This window comes from Sceloporus occidentalis, unplaced genomic scaffold (assembly GCF_023333645.1).
Source record: "Sceloporus occidentalis isolate IW3139 unplaced genomic scaffold, rSceOcc1.0.p SCAF_3, whole genome shotgun sequence".
Taxonomy (NCBI): domain Eukaryota; kingdom Metazoa; phylum Chordata; class Lepidosauria; order Squamata; family Phrynosomatidae; genus Sceloporus; species Sceloporus occidentalis.
The window spans coordinates 167049977-167072476 of NW_028316983.1; the positions used below are offsets into that span (position 1 = coordinate 167049977).

General features: G+C 40.4%; 1 long non-coding RNA gene across 1 annotated transcript in view; it reads left to right on the forward strand.

Moving 5' to 3' along the window:
* Positions 1 to 14169, forward strand: part of LOC149317070 (uncharacterized) — a 28280-nt gene extending 14111 nt beyond the window's left edge. Inside the window, exon 3 of the long non-coding RNA XR_016280728.1 lies at positions 13847 to 14169. This is a non-coding gene — a long non-coding RNA (uncharacterized LOC149317070). The remainder of the gene's footprint in view (positions 1 to 13846) is intronic.
* Positions 14170 to 22500: the final 8331 nt, after the last annotated feature.

Genomic DNA, 22500 nt, shown 5'->3' on the forward strand with positions numbered 1-22500 from the left:
AATGCCTCTCCCTGTATAATCCGCCCCACACTCTCAGAACCTCCAGGAAAAATCTGCTGAAAGCACATCCAACCAGAATGGTCTCAACTTCCCAAAGAACCTTTACCTCAGTGGCTCCTAAACTATGGAACAACCTCCCGGAAGAGATCCGTCTTATTACCAATCTGGCTGCCATGTTTTGCACTAGTTGAAGCTTCCAAACTTGGTACAAGGGTAGCCCGATGTAGAGCGCATTGCAGAAATCAAGACGAGAGGTTACCAGAGCATGTACCGCCGCCTCAAGGTCCTTTTGGTCTAGGTAGGGACGCAGTTGGCATACCAACCAAAGTTGGTACCAAGCACAAGTATGGCAGTGGTGGTTTCTTTTCCCAGATAGGTTTCCCATGATAGGTTTGCCCTGGGGTCACCATAAGTTGGAAACAACCTGAAGGCACACAACAACAAGCTAATATAGAATTGGGAACAATTGGTTGTTTTACATTTAATTAAAAAGACACATTGTGCTAAACCAGATTCTTAAATGTGTTTGACAGTGTAGGGGAACAGTATTATGGCACTGACTGAATTTCGCAGAAAGACTCAAGGGTGCAGTAAAATGTTCATTTAACTGAACAGTGGTGTATACTGCTATGGAAACTCAGCTGTTTAATTTGAAGGACTGATGTGCATTTCTCCATCTTATTTGGCAAATATTTGTTACTCCCATTAGAAATCTTGTCAGAGAAGTCAAAATTAATGTCCTAGTAAACATATGCCTAGAAATTTTAAAGGCTGGAGGGGAAAAAAGTTTCCTCACTTGGTTTTTCTGGCAATGAGGAATGGAACCAGAATGCCAAGGAACCACAAGGGACGTTGCTCTCATGCTACTTCATGCCAAGCCCTAAGTGGAAATGCTGGAAATTTTATGAGAGAGTTGGGCTGTCTCAGGATAGGAGTTTAGGCCAGAAGTGTAGGCTGCAAAGTTTTCATATATTTCAAATGACTTCAAAGGATGCTTAGTTCTCACATATTTCAAATTGCTACACAGGATGCTTCTTAGTAAACCCTAGACACTTAGTTGTCTTCAACACTTTGTTTTCTATCCATGTTTATTTGTTATTCTTTGCTGTTTGGAGCCTCCAACCAGCCCATGGCACATAAGATGCAAAGGTTCAATGTCTTTTGGTCCAGTGTAAGAGAGGAGGAGCACTAGTTCCACACAATTCCTTTGCACACCACAAGAAGTTCATATGTTAAGGAGACTTCTGTGTACTCCAGAATACAATGAGGACTTATGCAACAGTTCTGTGTACTGTAGCATGTACTTGAGCTCAGTAACTGAAGATTTCATGGAGGCATTTGCTTTTGGAGCTCAGCTCCCATGCAGTCATGCCACATGGGAACTAGCATAGAATGTCTGCAAATGGAATGATAGAGGCAGGTTACCATAAATGTATTGTACATGCACATACTCTTCAACTAGGGTTGCCATAAGTCAGGACTTCCAAACTGGGACAAATGTAGGGCAACATTTTCAAATGTAGGACACATTTTTTAAAAAATGGAGGACACGCAAAAAATTTGCGGATTTTTAAAAAATGTTAATATAAATGCATGTTTTTTAGACATGATCAAAATGGAGGACATTTTGGCATTATTCCTAGACAGATGGCAGAAATGTACTTGCCCTCGGGTTCAACTGTACTTCTCAGAAGTGTGTACTTGGGCAAGGGACTGTGGTTTTTCTTCACTGCGCATGAGTTTGTAAAAATCACAGCAAGTTACATTGGCCGTGCCTCAGAGGCTTGTTGATATCAATATCACCATCATCCTCATCATCACTATAATTGTCCAAGAAAGGCAGACTTGTTAGCATTCAAAGCACCATAAATACACAGAAAATGTACTTGCATATATTTAATAATAAAAAATAATGTAATAAAATAAAAAAACAAGCAATAATAAAAATCAATGAAATAAAATAAAAAAGCAATCCTCCCCTCCTCCTCTTCATCCTCCCCACCTCCTCCTCTTCATCCTCCCCATCTCCTCCTCTTCATCCTCTCCCTCCTCCTCGGCGCAAGGACTCCTTGGGAAGCCCCGCGCAAGGATGCACAAGTGGGCAGCGTGCACAGGGGAAGAGGAGCCCGTCCCCTTGGGCCAGCTGGCCAATGGCCGGCTGGCCCAAGGGGACGAGCTCCTCTGTCATAGCCCCGCGCGCGGGCAGGAAAGCCCCACCGCCGGTGGCGTGGCGGCGGCGCTGGTGAGGAGGAGGAAGGCAGTGCTGCCCAGGAGCAGGAGGGCGGCGCTGCCCAAGAAGAGGAGGAGGAGGAGGTGGGTTGGTGGCCAGCCGCATTAGCGGCCACAGCAATGGCCACATGAGCGGGGGCCCGGAGCCGGGACAAATGCTGGGGTTGGGGGGGAACCGGACCGGGGCAGGCAGGGGGGCCCCAAAAGCGGGTTTGTCCCAGGGGCCACCGGGATATGGCATCCCTATCTTCAACTGTCTTAGTTTGGCAGGGACGGTCCCGATTAATCCTCTGTCAACCCACTTTTAAAATGTCCCAGCTTCTCTTTCCTCTTCTCATATTCCCCCTTTGTTTTCAGCTCACTTCAGTTGCTGAAAACTGGGTTCAAAAAGAAAAAGTAGTTTGCACTTGGTTCAGTCAGGAAGGGGAGAGGGGAAGTAGTAACATCCTGTCCTTCCCAGCAGACTTAAGCAAAAGCAAACTGCTGCAGGCTCTCTTAGCATATGTATCCTCCCTTATTAATAGCTTTGCTATCGTGAACATACTCTGATGTTGCTTGGGTACACATGTCCCAGTTTTCATCTGTGAAATGTTGGAAGATTGGAGGGTATGCATGTATAATTAGAGCATAGAGCATTTCATCTTGGTGCTATTTAGTGCTTTTTTAAACACACTTCACAGCTGGGAGATTGGTGAGGGTATTCCAAATGCTCTCATAGTGCACCTTAGTCTCATCACAGGATCTCAGTTCCCGGGATTCCTGGTGAAGAGAAGTTAACTATAAATTCAAAACATCAAGGAAGAATGCAGGAAGAAGATTTCCTTTTTAGCAGTTAAATACCAGTTTCCTTTTTTTCCCCCTGATGCCTTTTGAAATCACCTCTTTTTCAAGGGAAAGTTGTCTTGACATTTAAATCAAGGCAGCAGAGTTGCTCAAAGCCACTTCAGAAATAATGGCTGATTGAAACAGGTTCAGTTAGTCATCATCTTGAAGTATGTTTGAGCAGTTCCACTGTCTTGACTTAATTGTCAAGATTTCTTCTCTTGAGAAAATGTTTATCTTGAAAACTCTTGGGAATAACCACTAAGACACTTTAAAGTCTACGGTGCAAGTATGTAAGTCTTGCTGCAGAGACAAACAGCATCTTGGTATTTATTGGAAAATGAAAATTCCGTTGAGATGATTTTGGCTGTGTCAAATCTGTTATGCAGAAAAGATAATACATTTGACACATCCAGAATAAAGCCTGCAATCCACATTTGTACTCAAAAAGACTTGTCTCCAAGCAGACACACACAGGATTGCACTCTGGGATTATATTTCTTCTAAAGAGGGTGCTTAGGAATTCTCTTGAATTCACCTATTTAACTGAGGATCATGGCTGTTCTTACTATAAATTAGTATCCAAGCAACTATAGGAAAAATTCTTCTAGGTTTCTCTTGATACACTGCAGTGTAAAAGTTCCTATAAAACCAGCACTACAAATTTCCACCCAATGTCCTTTCCTTTACTACACAGCATCAACATCATCTAAGACTGAAGGGAAGGATTTCTTAGAAGAAATGAGTAAGAGCAGATGAGTTTAGGGTACCAGTAGGTTTAATAGTCATACAGGCCTGTTACACACTACCAAAATAAAGCTGCTTTGGGTCTCTTTGGAGGTATGGTATTTAAATGATGCATGCATCCTAAGAATCTGGAAGCTGCACCAAAAGCTGCACTCCGGTGCTTAGGAATGGAGTGTGGCTTTGGTGCGACCTCCGGACTCTTAGGGCCCATGCATCATTTAAATAGCATACCTCCAAAGAGACCCGATGCAGCTTTATTTTGGCAGTCTGTAACAGGCCACAGTATATTAAATCTGATTATAATATGTCATCCCCTGTATACTCATATGTTTTGCTCAGGAGATTTATTCATATTCAGTAATCACATTTGCGTCTCCTATGAATCAGTATGTTGGTTGTCCTTGTTCTGAATCAACATTTGCATATGCATTTAACAAACTGTATAGCACTTATATAAATTTTGTTTTTACTTTCTATATAAATTTTGAACATTCTTTAATTATCATGATTGGGGAGGTATTGCTTAATATTATGATCTATATGGGCTTGTCTGATTCAGTGGATGGCAGGGGAGAAGAAGGGCCTTTTTTTGCAATGGTGTCTAGGTGTGAAACAAACTCCCCATAACATTTATGACATAAATGTTTGGCTCTCTCTTTCCTTGTAAAGTTTTAAACACCATGTCAAAACTCATTCCTAGGCTTTTAATTAACAGTAATTTTGATATGTGTGCTGCTTTGAAATATTACTGCTCTATTATCTTTATTGTTTTTATTGGCTACTGTTGTCTAGATTTATTGATTTTCTCTTTTATTGGATTTAAATTGCTTCCTGTGATAGCCTGTTCCAGCATAACAAAAAAGACTTGTGGCAAGCATCTTTAAGTTTACCAGATTTATTTTAGCATTATCTTTTACAGAGTAAAATGCACCTCCTTAGCATGGACTACAAGGCAGTCTACAGAAAATATGTAGATATTAAGCTTTGTGTCACTTGCAAAATATTCAACTGTATAGCATGTGTTATTCCCAAAAGCTATAACATACTGTACATAGTAAACCCTATCCATTTTGTTGAGGAAACTTTTAGGCAACCAAACTAATCTCGCACTTAATGTTGTCTATGGACTTTGAATCAAAATATAGTTGGGAGAAAACATATGGCTTCTGTATTTATTTCTTATGTTTGCATGCATTTTGCTTTTTGCTTTTATGACTGCCCAGCAGTTCAGTGTACTAATATCATAGTTGGTGTTGTTGTGTGTCTTCAAGTCATTTCTGACTTACAGTGACCCTAAGGTGAACCTATCATGGGGTTTTCTGATGGTGAGAGTGTGTGACTCACCCAAGGTCACCCAGTGGACTTCCATGGCTGAGCGGAGAATCAAACCCTGATCCCCAGAGTTTTAGTCCAATGTTCAAACCACTACATCCTACTGGCTCTCGCTAGTAAGATACAAGGCTGGAAAAAGAGAGCCTTAAGAGCCCCTTTGGAAATTTGATTTGCTACATTCCAGTTTACTTGTATGGGCATACAAGCCAACATTTCACCGATGAAAACTGGGATGCAGGTAGCCAAACAACATCAGAGTATGGTCAAGATGGCAAAAGATATTAATGGGGAAGAACAGACAAGCTAGGAGAGATGTCAGCAGTTTCCTAAAAAGGGCAAAATTCTGCCATCTCCTTTCCTCCCTGCACTGAATTAATTGAGCACAAACTACTTTTGTACTTTGAACTCAGTTTGCAGCAATTAAAAGAAGCTAAGGACAAAGGGGGAAAGTGGGAGGAGGAGGAGAGAAACTGGAACATTTTAAAAGCAACCAAAAAGTGGGAGGACAGAGGACTTATTGTAGCTATCCCTGGCACATTTGGACAGCTGGAGGGCTAAAATGTTGAAGGTACTAGACAACATGGGTCCAGTCAGCATCTTCTTCTGATCCCAAGGGCAGGGCTTGATCAAGTCTATGATGGTCCTTAGGCTTGCTGTTTATAATAGTGCTCTAATTCTGTTTCAGAATTGAACTAGGGATATGCATGCCACATAAAGAAAATTGTATTAACAACAACAGTAGATGATAGAAATGCTGGGCCAGACCAAAGACCTATTTAGCATAGCATTTCTATTCTTGTAGTGGCCAATTAGATGTGTCTGAGAAACCTGCAGGCAAACATAAGAACAACATTATACTCATCTTGCTCATATTCCCTTGCAACTGGCATTTATAGGCATACTGGACAATGCATGGAGATTACTACATAGCTTGGAGGAGGGATACGAATCATGCAGTTCTCCAAAAGTTATTGGACTGCACATCATAGCAGCTTTAGGCAGCAGTACAAATGTTAAAGAATACTGGAAAGGACAGCAGTGGTTAAATGCTGGTACTGCAGCCACAAAGTTGTGAGTTTGATCCCAGGGCTCCAAGACTGACTCAAGCCTTCCATCCTTTTGTAGCTCAATAAAGTAAATACCCAGCTTGTTGGAGGGAATTGGTTTACAGACTGTAAACTGCTTAAGAGAGTCCAGAGTTCACTGATTAGTGGTATAGAAATGTAAATGCTATTAATGCTATGCTATATTATCTTCTGTGCTTTCCTGGAATCAAAGGGGTCTAAAATGTTAATCAAGTGAAGGGTCTCCTTGTGCAACCTTCGTGCTGTTGGCTTGCCCAGACTATCACTGTGAGAAAAGATGTCTGCACAGGGAAAGCTACATACCTAGGGTTGCCATTCATCAGGACCTCCAAACCGGGACAAATGTAGGACAAAATGTTCAAATGTAGGACACATTTTTTTTGGTGTCCTACATTTGAATAGGAGCCTTCGAGGCTTTCCCTCTGGGCCTGGGCCCCGCCCTCGGCGGGGGCGGAGCCCAAGCAGAGAGGGATTCCTCCCCTTCAGGGAGGCTTTCCCTGCAGGCCTGGGCCCCGCCCTCGGTGGGGGCGGAGCCCAAGCAGAGAGGGATTCCTCCCCTTCAGGGAGGCTTTCCCTGCAGGCCTGGGCCCCGACCTCGGCGGGGGCGGAGCCCAAGCGGAGAGGGACTCCTCCCCTTCAGGGAGGCTTTCCTTGCAAGCCTGGGCTCAAGCGGCAAGGGAAAGCCTCCCTCAGCTTGCTATATCTCGCCCGGGAGCAGGGGCAATCCTGGGAACGGGGCCAAACCGGGCCGTGACCGTGCGGCCCTGCCCCAAACCGGGAAAGTCCCGCCCCCAGGCGGGATATGGCAAGCCTATACATACCTAAGTTTCCCCTTAAGAGTGCCAATATCCTCTCTTAATTTGTAAATGTGGGTATAGGGCTGGGAAAGCCAAATACTGTAATACCACCTTGGTATTCTTTGATTTACTAAATCAATAAAATAAAATAGAGTTCTCCAGCTCTTGGAAATCTCTTTATATGAACAAAGCATGAAGAGGGCCTAATATGTCGTTGAATGATACGTATTTTCCTCTCTAGCGTCCAAAACACACTTCAGAAATAATCCAGTTTGAGACCACTTTATCTGTCCTGGCTCAGTGCTAGGATAACCCGGGAACTGTAGTTTATTGTGGCACCAGAGTTGTCTGACAGAGAAAGCTAAATGTCTCACCAAACTGCAGTTCCCAGAATTCCCTAGCATGGAGCCAGGGCAGTTAAAGTGGTCTCAAACTGGGTTATTTCTGCAGTGTGTTTTGGACTTAAGACACCAGTTTTCAATCTCTGTGGCTCTCTTTATGAAGCTAGAAAGTTAAATTCAACTGAATCCAAAGAACTATACTAACTCAGCCTGTCTCTGGACAGTGAGTTCTGAATTAAAATGTGTACTCTCTTTCTGAAGATGGTTGCTCTGAGAAGGTACACTCTCCTTACTTTTTGTATGCTTTTTTCATATAAGCAGTGAATGAGAAGGGATGAGTGTATGCTATGCACAACATAAAGAAACTACTGTGCTGTTAGCCAATTTCAAGGCTTAATTAAAGACGTTTTTGTTCAGGGAAGCGTTCCAGTTCACAATCTGATTTGATGGTTTTTAATGTATCTATATTTTTTGTTTATGCTAGAATTATTTTAAGATATGTCCCCTGTTTCCTCTTAAATTGTACACCGTCCGCAGGTTTTTAATTGTTTTTATTTGTATTTTGTATATGCATTATGTACTGCACTGTGTAAATTTTACAGTGCTATTTAAATAAACAACAACAACAACAACAACAATAATAACTGTAGGAATCAACTTCCATATCCTGCAACTGACCCAATTTGGCAGGAACAGTCTTAATTAATCCTCTGACTTCCCACTTTTTTCACTTTCTTTAAAAACATCCCAGTTTATTTGTTCTCCTTCACTGTCTCCCTTTGTTTACTTCAATTGCTGAAAACTGAGTTCAAAGGGCAAAAATAATTGGTAATTAATTCAGCATGGGGTGGTGGTGGCAGTAGACTTGGGTAAAGACAAACTGCAGCAGCTTCTCCTAGTTTGTGTGTTCTTCCTCCTTACCACATGCTGATGCTGTTGGGCCACATGTGCCCTGGTTTTTGTATGCAAAGTGTTGCAGGATATGCATTTCTACACATGCTGGAGTGGGTCTTGAATGCTTGGGCTTCTTGAAACAGTGGGCCTTGGGGTACAGCTAGGGTTGCCATAATTGTCCACTTTTACCAGGGACAAAATGTGGAACAAATTCAAGACCAAACTGTAGGACAACTGCAGGACAAAACTCAGCCCAAAATGTAGGACATTGAAGAAAAATGGTGGACCTTAAATGTCCTACATTTTGAGCTGAGTTTTGTCCTGCAGTTGCCCTACAGTTTGGTCTTGAATTTGTCCTACATTTTGTCCCTGGTAAAAGTGGACAATTATGGCAGCCCTAGGTACAGCTTACTTTCCCTATGAGGCTGTTGTTGCTGTTGTGTGCCTTCAAGTCCTTTCTGACTCATGATGCCTATCATGGTTTTTTGTAATACAAGATTTGTGCAAAGGGAGTTTTGCCTTTGCCTTCCTTTGAGGCTGAGAGAGTGTGACTTGCCAAAATCACAACAAGTTCATTTTAGGGACTACAGCCCCCCGGAATCCCCCATCCAGCATATCAACTGCTATGCTAGCTGTGAGATTTTGGGAGTAGTAAGAAGAAGAATAAGTCCTTCCAATCTGGCTTTGCCAAAGAACTGGTTCTCCACTCTGTTCTGATGCAGTTTTTTAAATGATTTACTTTTGATTATTCAGTCATTTATTGTTGGGTCAAAGTAGAACATAAGAGTGTTTCTAGTAGATAAATTTAATTTGTAGCAGAATACTTAATATGATTTACTAAATCAACTGTGGCAGCAAGGGGTTTTACATTGTTGTTACCCTCCAGCAGGTCGTAAGGGTGGAATTTAATTTCTCAAACAAAGTTCCTCCCTCCCCAAATTTTCAACAAGCCTATGTTCTGAACAAAATTCTTGGAACAGCAATAACAAGTACATTTCTATACCACTTATCAGTGCACTTAAGCACTCCCTAAGCGGTTTACAATGTGTAAGCTAATTGCCCACAACAAGCTGGGTACTCATTTTAGTGACTTTGGAAGGATCCCAGGCTAAGTTGACCCTGAGCCCCTGGCTGGTATTGAACTCACAACCTTGTGGTTTGTGAGTGAGTGGCTGCAGTATAGGCATTTAAACACTGCACCATCAGGAATACAGATGGTGGATATAAATGTATACAAAACAGCCTAGGGGAATTAACATGAACTGTACACAGACTAGTCACTCTATTAACTTTTGTGGTATCTGGGAAAATATGTCTTCTACAGGAGCTGCCAAGGAGCCATAGTATTCTGGAACCTCTTTGCAATTTTAGCATTGGGAAATGAACCCTCTATCTTTAGGCAAATGACAGCAGTGTTATGGGAAACAGGAAGTTTCTGTTCTGCTTCTGTCTTTGATGGAGTTGTAAAGAGCTAAGAAGCAACTGGAACCTCATTCCCAGCAAATCTTACATATCTGGGAAAGAGATGAGGGCTACTCAGAAACAAGTTTAGATATGCTGGGTGATCAGACTTTGCTATTACAGATCTGTTCCTTGCTATCTGATGTGCTTCATTGCAGAGCTGGTGTAGTCTTCTGATTAACAGCATGGGCTAGAATAGTCTTTTCCAACTTGGCTCTCCATGTTTATTGGACATGCTGGCAGAAGAAGAGGAGAATTACAGTCAAACAGATCTGTAAGGATGGGGTAAGAGGTGGAAGTTTCTAGTCCAAATCCCATCTACTGTTGATCAGTGTTGTCTATCTATAACTGTATAGACATCTGAACCATCTGCAGTATGGATAGAATATATTAGCCAACGAGCCAGTGGTTCATAGTGGTTTGAGCATTGGACTAGGTCTCTGGAAACCAGGATTCAAGTCCCTCTTCAGCTGTGGAAATCCACTGGGTGATCTTGGGCATCACGTATAACTAGCTCCCAAAAACCCATGATAGATTTGCCTGAGGGTCGCCACATATTGGAAATAGCTTGAAAGCACAGAACAACAATAAACTAGGTTTGCAAAGAAATACCTATTTACCTGGAAATCCCATAGAAATCAATGCAATTTACTTTTGAGTAGGCATTATAAGACTCCACTGACAATGTTTAATCATCTGAAATAGATGTCTCTTGTCATCAGAAGTAGCAGATTGGGTTCCTACATTTCTTGCGCTATCACATGATCAAACCAAATTTAATATTGCAAATTAGTTATCCTGTTGCTTAACTCTGGCCTGGTCTCACTTTGAGCAGATCTATTAAATCAATTGAATAGTGAACACAAGGTAAATCCCATTAATTCAATGGATATGCTCTAGACAGGACTAACAAAAGGATTCAGACCAAAATTCTCCTTTCTTTCTTTCAAAGCTTTCTTTCACACTGCTAAATGAGAACTGTCCAGTTCTCAAATTCTTCTCAAGGATAGTGCCTGGTGTGCGTCAGTGTCAGCTGAAGATTTGCAGGTGGCTGAGATTACTGCCCAGTTCAGCTGGGAGCGTTAAACCTTTCAATCAAGCAGAACAGGGATCAGTTAGCCAAGACCATGATGAGAGATTTTATTTTATTTTATTTGGTGGTTCGAAAATGTAAACCTCTCTGCACTGCTCCCATGTTACTCCTATTCGCTTGAGAGTGGAAAGAGTAGTATGCTGTGGTTTATGTACTGGAGGCAAGGGAAGCATTGCTTCTGTGCTGCCAGAAATGTATAATACTTTTCTGGATGTTGAAAAGCAGTGGCATACCCTCTGGCTGAGGCTTCACCTATTTCTCAGTATGTGTATATCAGTGCTGTGCGGTGGATATTTTTGTGCCCTAGTACATGGCACTCACGTTTACCTGCCAAATCCACCCGTTTCACTATTCTCTGCTTCACTTGAGAACTGGATCAGACAACTTTGCTAGCATGCCAAGAATTTAAAATAAAATTCAGGCTGCAAAAACAACACCACTACTTTTCTGTGTTTTAACATCAGCGTCAAAATATTCCACTTTCTGGCATCACAAGCAATATTTATTTGTTACGCTCAATGTTCCTTTTTAGAAGGTGGGGGGTATTTTGCACACACACAAAACCAGCAGCCTTGCAAACACACACACACACACACACACACACACACACACACACACACACACACGGCTATTTAGAAACAGTGGCTGGAATACATGATTGCAGTTACAAATACATAATCCAGAGTTACACGTAAATAACTGATTTGTACTCACAATCCCTATATATTCATTAGAGTAGAGAATATGCAGGGATCATTAAAGTCCTTCCAGACCTGCTTTGTGGGGCAGCAGCCACCACCGTGAATGATGGAAGGGGCCTTTTCTTCTGTCGTTTGAGACATAGCAAACTGACATTTCCATCCCTATCCCTCCAGCAATCTCTGGTGCAAGGAGGGGATTGCAACAAGAATACTGCTTCTGGCTGTCACAACAGAGCTCACTGGAAGGAGAAGAGTGGGAATATCAGTCTGTTGCTTCTTCATGAACAAGAGACAAAACCCCTGTCATTTGCTGCCCAGTAACTCAGGATTAGGGGGCTGGGGTGGAGTAGGGGAGATTAGGCCAGGGATGCTACTTAGTTACGTAATATGTTACTAAGATAGTTACATATCCAAATAGCTGATCTAGAATACTGGCCAATGGGTTTTTGTTTTTTGTTTTGCTCAACCCCCCATAATTGTAATGCAGAAAGGCATTTGTATCTGGTGAGAACTGCATAAAAATTATTTTCTCCACAGTGTGTAGAAAACTCTGGAAATTACTCAGCTTTACTTGTGAGGATGAAATAGCAGGATATTAACATCCCTAGTCTGCATCATTTAAAAGTTACTGGGGCTTCTAGGAGCCAAGTGACATGCTGTTAACCTTGTAGCTGGAGCTAGAGAAGCAGTACATTTCTCACACAGCAAGTATTTGAGCTAAAGAAGGAAAGGGACTGGAGAGCCATGAGATTGTACTATGGAGAAGGAGAGGTCCTGTCTTGGTCCTGTGACAACACCTGGGGAATGTTTAGTGCATAGCCTTTAACATTTCACAGATGAAAACCAAGACATGTGTGGCTAAGCAACAGAGAGAAGTCAAGACGATAAACGTTGTTGAGAAGTAAGAACAGATAAGCTAGGAGAAGCTGCAGAGTTTGCTTTGCCGGAGCCTACTGGGAAGGGCAAGATTCCACTCCCTCTCTGCCACCTGCTGGGTTATTTGAACAAAACATTGAAGCAGTTGGAATATGCTGAAGAAAAAGGAGAGAAATGAGAGGAGGAAAGAGAAACTGGGACAGTTTAAAAGCTTCTGAAAGAGTTGGAATACACAAGAATAATCGAGACTGTCCCTGCCAAATCTATTGTGGGGGTATGATGATGGGACTTCCTTCTAGCACCTTTTGGGTGATAGCAATGAGCCTCTTTTGAAAAGGGTGCTATGGGCAAACCAGAGATGAAAAGAGTACAATAGTATTTTTTTCACATCATTATATGCTATATACATTATTAATAAAGATATTTTACAGTTCAGGGGTCTAGGATAATCAGTGTGAATGTATCTCTCTTCAGGTATATGTGTGTGTATTTTTGAGATTGACTCTTTTTAAAACTAAAGAATCTGATTTTCTCTTCCCAAGGGTACAGTCCATCAGTTATGAAACATGCAAAGCATCTGCTGACAAATTGAAAAGCTGTTTTGATGACCCATTTTGCCAAGAGGGAAAAAAGAAATAAAAGAGTGCTCAGCATAGCCCTCTAAAACATATCTGTAGACAACAGCATGAAAGAGTCTAGAATAATCTGTTTCAGTCCAGGCTTTCTATCTATATATACCAAGAAAGTGGTTGAACACTAGTGCACTTCAATTCACATTTTCATGAGCATAGGGAGCCATAAAAGTTTTAGTACAGCTAGCATGTGATAAAGTAATATAGTCTTCCCAAGCCATGTGATCACTCTTTTAAAAAAAAGAGTGAACAGAAAGACACAAAAATACTATTGTAGTTATAGTTTCTCATGCCAACACATGTACCACATATATATTTATAACCACTTATGTGTTCTCTGTCATCTAGAAAGAAAATATTTTTATTTTGTAAAGCAGATTAGTCAGAGAAAGAGTTTGGTGTAAGAAACTGTGACACAAATGTATGACTTTATTTCTAATTCTGCCAAGTAGGATCCACTGTATAAAACCGTTACTTGTGCTTTTAAAATCTCTTAGATATATACAATAAAAAATCGGGCTTATATATGCATGGAGAAAGATAGGCCTTGTCTGAATGTTTCATTTGGTGTCCTTCACAAACCGCTTCATGTTTCTAAAGACAGTCCAGCTCCTGGGTGAAGCCAAATCAGCTATGGTTCCCACTTCAGCATCTTTATGCATTTTAATATTTAAAGGTGAAAAGAAGTTCCGTTGCTTTTAAAATAAAAATGAACATAAACATTAGATACATAAATTTATCAAGACAGTATTAGCAGGCAGCTTTTAATGGGGAGGGAGGAGGATGAAGCCCCTACACCCAGATTCTAAAATTTGCCTTCTCTTTTTGTTTACCAGCTGGAAACACAGGAAAATCTCAAAGAACAGTTCTGGAAGGTCAAGTAATTTCTAGAAGGGTGGAGAAGGCAATTGATGCTGACCATGAATAGTCTTTAAAGCCATTGTCATGTGGTGGTTTGAGTATTAGACTAGGACTCCAGGAGACTGGAATTTGAATCCCCATTCAGTCATAGAAACCCACTGAGGTGACTATAGGCAAGTCACACTCTCTCAGAGTCAGAGGGATGTGAACCTCCTCTGTACAAATCTTGCCAAGAAAGCCCTGGGATGGCTAAGTTGTGGATAACTTGAAGGCCCTCAACAACAGCAACAATGAATAGTCTTGGAAAAGCTGGATTAAGTGACTTCCTGCAGGTTCTACAGCTAAGGAAGGGAAAAGGGAAGAAAATGTAATGTGTAGAAAAGGAAAGATAATGTAATGCGTAGAGATGTAAATATCGGTGACTCCAGTATCCTTGCATAGTGAGGCATATCCTTTGTTCAAAGATCCATCTAATAAAAGTGGGTGGGAGATGATGGATTTATTACATTATAAGCAACATGGCATCAGACCTTATTCCTTTGTTATTTTGCTACACAATGGAAGTTACTTTGCTGCTGCTAATGGATTTGAAATTATTGCCCGAGTGGCCTCCACCTGCATTAATATCCCTCCAGTCCAATGGTGTTAACTTACAGGAGAGTAGTTTTTGATTGAACATTCAAAGGGACGTCTTGACAATAATAGCAGTAGAACCGATTGAAAGGTGGTGGGATCTCCTTCTCTGAATGTCTACAAAAAGAGGCTGGACAACTACTTGCTGGGGATACGTTAACTGAAGATCTTGCACTGATCAGGTGGTTGGACTCAGTGACCCATGAGGCCCCTTCCAACGGTGATTCTGTGATTCTATGACCATCTAAAGTAACAGAAGTAACATCTGAGATAAAATGTAGGCTTGTGACATTGGCACTTTTCTTCTTCTGTATGATTTTTAATATCTGTGCCTGATAAAGAAGCCCGTGAAGCTTCAAAATCTTGCATGATGTATTTTGTGCATTTTACTTGGCCCAAGAAAGGTATCGCTGTTTTGTGGATTTTGTTGTTTTTGGCTGCATAGCCAATACGGCTAACCCCTGAATATGTTTCCATGGCATCAGACAATTTCTGATAAACCATTGCATGGTGAAATGCTGTGGCCCTGATCTGGTGCAGAGAGAGGCAGCTGCAGGCTGTCCCTATGTCCCCTGCTCTTCAGAATAAGATTTGGGTTGCTTCCGGACATGGAGATACATGAAACTTATAAAAATTTTAAAAGATATATAAAAAAACCCCACACACATGAAATAAAACATGCAAAATGTTGTTGTTCAAATGTAACTAAACTATAGAATTTTTAAAAAAACACTGCTAAAAAAGTTCATACCTTTCATGCCGTTTGGCAATGATACAAACTGTGCACTGATTTGGGTTAAAATTTGCCAAATTTAAATCTTGAAAAATAAACAGTAGTTTATAGAGCATAAGATATATAGTAGAAAGCTCTGTGTATTAAAAATATGTGAGTGTTATGGAGAGGCTAGAGATAGGTTAATTCCAGGCAGAATGCATAACCGATTATAAGCAAAAATATGAGCAGATATGACTGGTAAACAGGTGTCATGACAGGTAATGCTGACAGTTCAGCTGATGGATGGCAGCCAAACACCTGAATCAGAACATCACCTGGCTTGTTTATATTAACTCCAACAACCTGATTGGAGAAGAGAGGATTGATATAAACAAGGCCCATTGGGCGAGAGATGTCACCTGATAGGCTCAGGAGGAAATAAAGTAAGCCAAGAAGAGAGAGCAGTCAGACTGTTCTGCAATGTCAACTGTGGGAGAAGGATGCAATGTCACCTCCAATATGATAACCTAGACAGGTTGATGGAAATAGATACTGCTGCTAAGAGAAACAGTTACACTAAATAGATAAATTTCTCATTCTGAATGTAGTGGATGCCCAGTACAGATGTTTATAGATATGCAAGAGATGCTGCTAGATATAGCAATACTCAAGGACAGCAATACCTTGAATGCTTGTGTATTCACAGGTGCCTGTTTTAAGATTCATAGTTCTGCAACAGATGAAGGGGCATTTCTTAATGGATAAATGGCTGAGTTTAAGATGGTAATGTTTCTCTACAGAGATGCCAGCTACAGAAATGCAGGGATAAATGTTTAGTTCTTATGAAAGTGTAACATCTTACTTCCCATAGTCTTGAATACACTGTAATGTAATAATGCCTTACATACAATGATAGGGGAAAAAAGTAATGTGCCCACATGTTAACATGTCTGTGTTTTTTTCCTAAGGGAAATGTATATTTATTGCATATGTATGATTGCCTATAATAAATTGTGTAAAGCTTACCAGAGAGCCTGATCATTCGCCCATAATAAATATCTTGATATTCTAATACTTAAGAACACGTAAGTGGAGTGGTGTTGTTAACTGTGCCTGCCTGGCCCTAGACAGAAATGGCTTTTATGACAAATGGTAAATGATCCTCAACCCCTCAGTCTAAAGTGAGTCAGGAGGAGAACCATGTCTCTTTCAGCAGGGATTGTCTTGTTCGATCCACCATTGTCCTACTTTTTCAGCAGCTTTAAAAATTCCTGTGTTTTTCTCACCTCCTCCTGCTACCCCCCTTTGCCCATAACTTACTTCACTTGCTACAAAGTGAGTTCAAAGTGCAGAAATAATTTGTGCTCAATTAACTGAGCAAGAAGAAGAGGATGGGGCAGAATTTTGCCTCTGCAAGTCGGCTCTGGCAAAAACAATTGAATTATGCAGCCCCTCCTAGCTAGTGTGTTCTTCTTCATTTATACCTTTGCCACCTTAAGCAACACTGTTCTCTTACCTGGCCACATATGTCCCAGTTTTCATCTGTGAAAAGTTGGAGAGTATGAATCTGCCATGTTGAGTCTCAAGCCTAGATAATCTACCTCCTCCTTTTTCCATCATTGTACAAAGGTGTTTGGAAGCTTCTACTGGCATTTTCATCACTTAACCAATTAGACTAATCATGTGACTCTTTAAATGCCTTTCTGTTAATTCTCATATACTCACTTTCAGAACATGGAAGGAATGAATTACAAGTTACATTGCTACCTTTGATACTTTTAGGGGTTTGGGGAAGGAAAACAAAGGCATAAAAATCTCCATTTTGTGAAATAATAAAGGTTTTTTTTTAGTGAAACAAGCAGTTACTCATAAAATGAGTATCGTTTTTGATGCTTAAAAGAATTTAAAACTTTTATTTAATAATTAAAAGTATAAGTTATTAACATTCTACTCTTTAAAAAATAATGAGTAATGTAAATCAGATACCAGAGAAACAAACCTAAGGTTTGACAAATTAATTTTTAAAATAACATTCCAAACTTGACTCCACTATTTTGTAACCATAGCAGATAGATATCTGGTGAAAATGTAAGTGAGGAGGAGGAATCTTGTCTTCTGCTTTTGTGAAGTAATGATCCTTTGAAAAACTAAGTGGGTACATGACTGTGTGCAGTGGGAGAAAATTCTGTATCTAAATATATGAACTGAAGGAGGGATTTAGGGAAGCAAACTATAATTATCTATGTTGGAATTAGTCCCAAAAGTTCTGGCACTAGTACATATTGTACTAAAAATAATGGTTGCATTATATCTGTGTCTAATATGATGTAGCTCAGATCTGTTTTATTTTAACATTTTTCTTAATGTAGATAAGGAATGCAAATGATGCCATTTACTCATGACCAATTTATGTGAGCATTGTGCTAAGCAGAGGTATGATGGAGTTGGTTACTACAATTCTTGTAAAGCATGATTTGGCATTGCGTCTGCTTTGTTAGCTGTGTTAGTGGTGCAAGAGGCCACCATCCCACAACATGTCTGGTCACAGGACTGCAGCAGCTACAAGGTTTTGTATTTATTTTGGAACCGCAATGCATGCGCATATTCACATATTCTCTTAACCCTGACCTCGGTGATCACCCATCAACTTGCCCGTCCCCCCCCCCCCCCGCCATTCCACTGTGATCCCAATTTGGGTGTGTGTGTCAAACCACACCTTTAAAAAACCTAGTTTTTCCCAAAATCAGTGGAGTAGATTGGATGGTTTTTTTTTTGTTGTTGTTCTTTTGCAATTGCCTTAAAGCCCTCAGACATAGAAAATAATTGTTTTCACATTGGAAGGAGAGGAACATTGGTCCTTCCAACAAGACTGGAATCAAGGTAAGGACACATTATTTAGCCCATGTAGGCAGAAAATTCAGCCTGAATTAACTGATTATAGTTGTATCAGCAAAAAATAAAGTCAGCTTAAGGAATGCCATGTCTGCTTGTGCCCACAAGGAATGTATCATCACAAATGCTGATGGCCCTAAGGCTTTGTCAAACACTATGCAGTCCCCCTGATGGATTCCAAACCAGAGTTTCCAATTCTGAAACATGAAAAAGCCCTGCCTACCCATTCTTCATGAAATTCACATTCTAACTATCGAGATTTGCCTGGATGCTATTGCTAAGTGCATAATAGGATCAGCTTGCTAAACTCATTGTTCTGTAAGTGCCGTGTGATGCCTCGATTATCAAAGGAACTCTATAAAACCAAATTCCAATCTATTCAAGTGACTGTCATATGGTCAGACAAGCTGCTGTAGTACATTTACATGATCTGCAGCCCAGTGAGTTTTATGGCTATGAATGTCCCTTGTTTGTGCTTGCACGTGCTAGAAATTACAAGTGCCAGGTTTCAAACCAGTCTTCTTTTTCTTCTGCATTCCCCTTCTATTTAGTATAAGTCAGTTTTCTAAAAATAGTAAAAAAAATGAACCAATTGTTCACTAAAATTTCAAATAATTTGTCCTGCAAGACTTTGTTTCTTTTTTTAAAGCCTGCATTTGTTTTAACTTAGCGATTAGCTTTTTTTCCTTCTAGGCACTTGCAACAATCCTATAAAAAGTTTGTTTCAATTGGATCTTTCTCAGCACCAATGTAAAATGCAAAATGATAAATCTAAATAAGATTGACTTGTAAATTAATTTGTTAACCCAGTTTAGAGAAAAGTACAACCTGACCATTTCTGATGCTGACTATTGTAAACTATTGTACAGTTGACTAAAATGGTCAGTTATACTCCAGATGCCCATGGTCCATTAACCATGCTAAGATTCCCATAACACCTATGATGGAGTTTTATATACCAGCAGTATTTTCTCTTTAAAAACATTTATTGAAAGGATCTCAAAATAAGTAAACTAAAACCCTGTGGCTATGTCTTAATATTGTCAAAGCTTTGTGCATTCTGGGTGTAGAATACCAAAACTGAAGACTTCTAGGTTAGGCCATATATCTGTTTAAACTATGACCTTTTTCTTCAGGTTTGTATATGTCCGTAGCATGAGCTTGCATGCTTTACACAATAGTTGCACTAATGAGCCAAGCACAAGTGTGGCATTGTTGTAGAGTTACTGAATTTGAACAAAGGACAAGAGCATGTTTATAGATTTTAGGCCAATCTGTGTTTGTATTAAACTCAGAATTCTATAGGAGCCTGTTGAAGCATTCTTTAGTAAGCATCTTACTCATTATAGGTTGGTATATGGGTTTGTATAGAAAGTTCATTTCTATACAACCAACTTGGTTTCATCAGCTTTAAGTATTTTGCAGATCTTTCTTATAGGAAAGGAAATGATCTGCTCTCCCACCTGTTTGTTTTGAGGCTGCAATGAGGACTTATTAAAGTAGCAACCTAAAACATTTAGTATTGGTTCCCACCACCTCCACCATCATCGTAAGTTGGCATGTGACTTGAAGCCACATACACACATGCACATTTGTATCATGCCCCTACTCCAAGGAACTCAAGATGGCATGTTGGATTTGTAGTGAAAAAGCAACATTTCCAGAGTGCCCATTTTTGTCTTCACAGCAACCCTATGAGGTAAGTTAGGCTAAGAAAGAGAGTGTCTGACCCAAAGTCACTCACTGAGCGGGCAAAAGGAGATTTGTATCCATATCTTCCCCATTCCAATACTCTGACTGATGCAGCACCTTAAAAAAAAAAAAAAAAGGGGGGGGGGTAATTCCATTTTCTCATGCCATCTCATTGTGAAAGCTTTCACCAGACATGCCCAGCTGGGACAGAGTGAGAATGAGATGATGTGTGTTGGGGGTAAGGACACTCTTCTGTAAACGCTTCAGTTCACACAGTTCTTTTGCCCTGCCTCCTTTTCAGAACTTGGACACATTACTGTTGTGGGCTACAACTCCCAGTACCTTATGCCAGCCTGGCGTCCACCCAGGTTGGAGAATTCTTGGAGAAACAAAAAAGTAACATTTGCAATCTGTTTTCCAATTAAAGAATTCCAGAAAGCAGGGTTTTTAAAAAATTGCCTGAGAAAGTAGAAAAATTGTCTGCTACTGGTGAGGGTTTAGCTGTGTAGGTATGATTCATAGGTCTACCATGATATTAGACTTTTATTTCACAACTACATCACATGACAAACAAGAACGGTGGTAAATTAAAAATCATTGGGGAGGTATGGTTTTGTTCCTGTCTATATTAAGTAAATAGATCAGGTATATATTATTTAACATGGCATGTTATGCTTGGAAAAAGTTTAACATAGAGGGAGAACAAAAAGGAAGACTAACATGCAACAATTTTACTAATAAGGGGAGGGGAGATTGAATAAACCTGATTAATCCTCCATCATCTCACTTTCCCAGCTGGTTTTAAAATGTCCCAGTTTCTCTCTCCTCCTGCCACTTCCCCCCTTTGTCCTCAGCTTGTTTCTACTGCTGCAAACTGAATTGAAAGTGCAAAGGTAATTTGCATTTAACTAAGCAAGGTGAGGGAAGAGGAGAAGAGACTTGTTCTTCGCAGTTTGCCAAAAGCAAACTGTTGCAGTCTCTCCTAGCTTATGGGTTCTTCCTTATTAATAACTTTGACCATCTTGATTATACTTTGATGTTGCTTGGCCAGATATGTTCTAATTTTGAATTGTGAAAGGTTGCAGATTATGGATTTAGCCATACTTATAGAAGACCCGCTAAAATAAAATGAGATTTATATAGTCCTGACAGCTTTTGGCAAGAGGGAACGGAAAGAATAAGGAGGAAGATGTGAGAGTGAATCTCTGAATGTCTTCCTCCTCAGAGATTTGTCTCTAAATAGCCCACCAAACAGCTGTTGGGTATGACAGTGATAGGGAACAAGATTTAGCTTGAGAGAAAGGCACGTGTAGAGTTATCCATATGTGTCTCTTCCACCATACATGAGTTGCCTCCAAGCAGCTGTTTGGAAGACTGGTGCCAGTGCATTTTATCTGGGAAGGAAAGTTTATAGAGGTTATGCTTCCTAAGAGCCTCCATTCCATTATACTCCTGAGTTGCAGGCAGTGTAGGGGGAAATTCAGGAACATGGACCCACTTGGGTGGACCAAACCAAAGCCTCCAAGGATTACATGTGGCCAATAAGCCACAGGTTCTTGAATTGTGGGTTATATTCATGGGGGGGGGGGGGGTTCTGGATTCATTTCCACCGTCAACCATCTTTGGTCATCCTGACATACTCTGCGGGTTTGGTCTGGGGATAAAACAAGGAGAAGAGTTATGCATTCTGGTTTGAACTTATTTGAAAGAATAGTGGGATATAATACAGAATAAATAAAATATACAAATGCAAAGAAATCATAATGAAAATTTCATGCTCCTATGAAATATGCCCCCACTGTAATCAGTATATTATCGGAAGAGGTGCAGACAGTTTCATCTTTGGTGGGAATATCTGACAACATTGGATCTGTGGAACATTAAATGGTAAGTAACTTCTAAAGCTGCCTCTTCCTGTTGTACCTAATAACCCCCAATCCTTGTATAAAGATTTTCTTAAGTAACTGTGTATAGCAGTGAAGTCAAGTATGGGACTTAAATGGAAATCTCCGGAGCAACTTTCTGAACAGGACTGGATTGTTAACATTTGGAAGATGATTATTATGGACAAACTTGGTCAGTAAATGCAACAAGGAAGGAATTCCAATTCCAAAAAAGGTGTTATGGCATCATTTATCTCCAACATGGAAGCTCTCTCAGTATTAGTGAGTGTTTCCTTAGGCAATGGAAAGCTAGGATGAGCCACGCTGAGGAAGTGAAAATAAACAGATGCAACGTTTTTATAGAAAGAAAATACACCAGAACCCTGCAGTTTTGATTAAGATACCCATTGGGAGCTCTTCCTGAGTGCAAATGCAGGGTAAAAACCCAACTTGGCAACATAAGTGCAAATGAGAGTTATGAAAATTTCAACACCTTGTCTGTTGACAGGAGTGAAACTGATTGGTATGGAGGAAACACACTACCATTTTTGTGTGTCTATGATCACGGGAATAAGTCACCTTCTGTTTGCATACCTGCAGGGTCACCAGTAAAACAGCACTGGGAAAAAATTGTTAATGCTTCTCTGTGATGGAACACAAATCAAGAGACCACAGACTTTGGCAGAATAGCAAGGATATAACTCAAACTGACGCAGCACACAGTACCATAGATGCAGTGTGTTCATATTTTCACCCATAACCAGCCCCTAGAGCTGTAGTGTTTTTCATATTTCACTATTGGCACAACCCAACA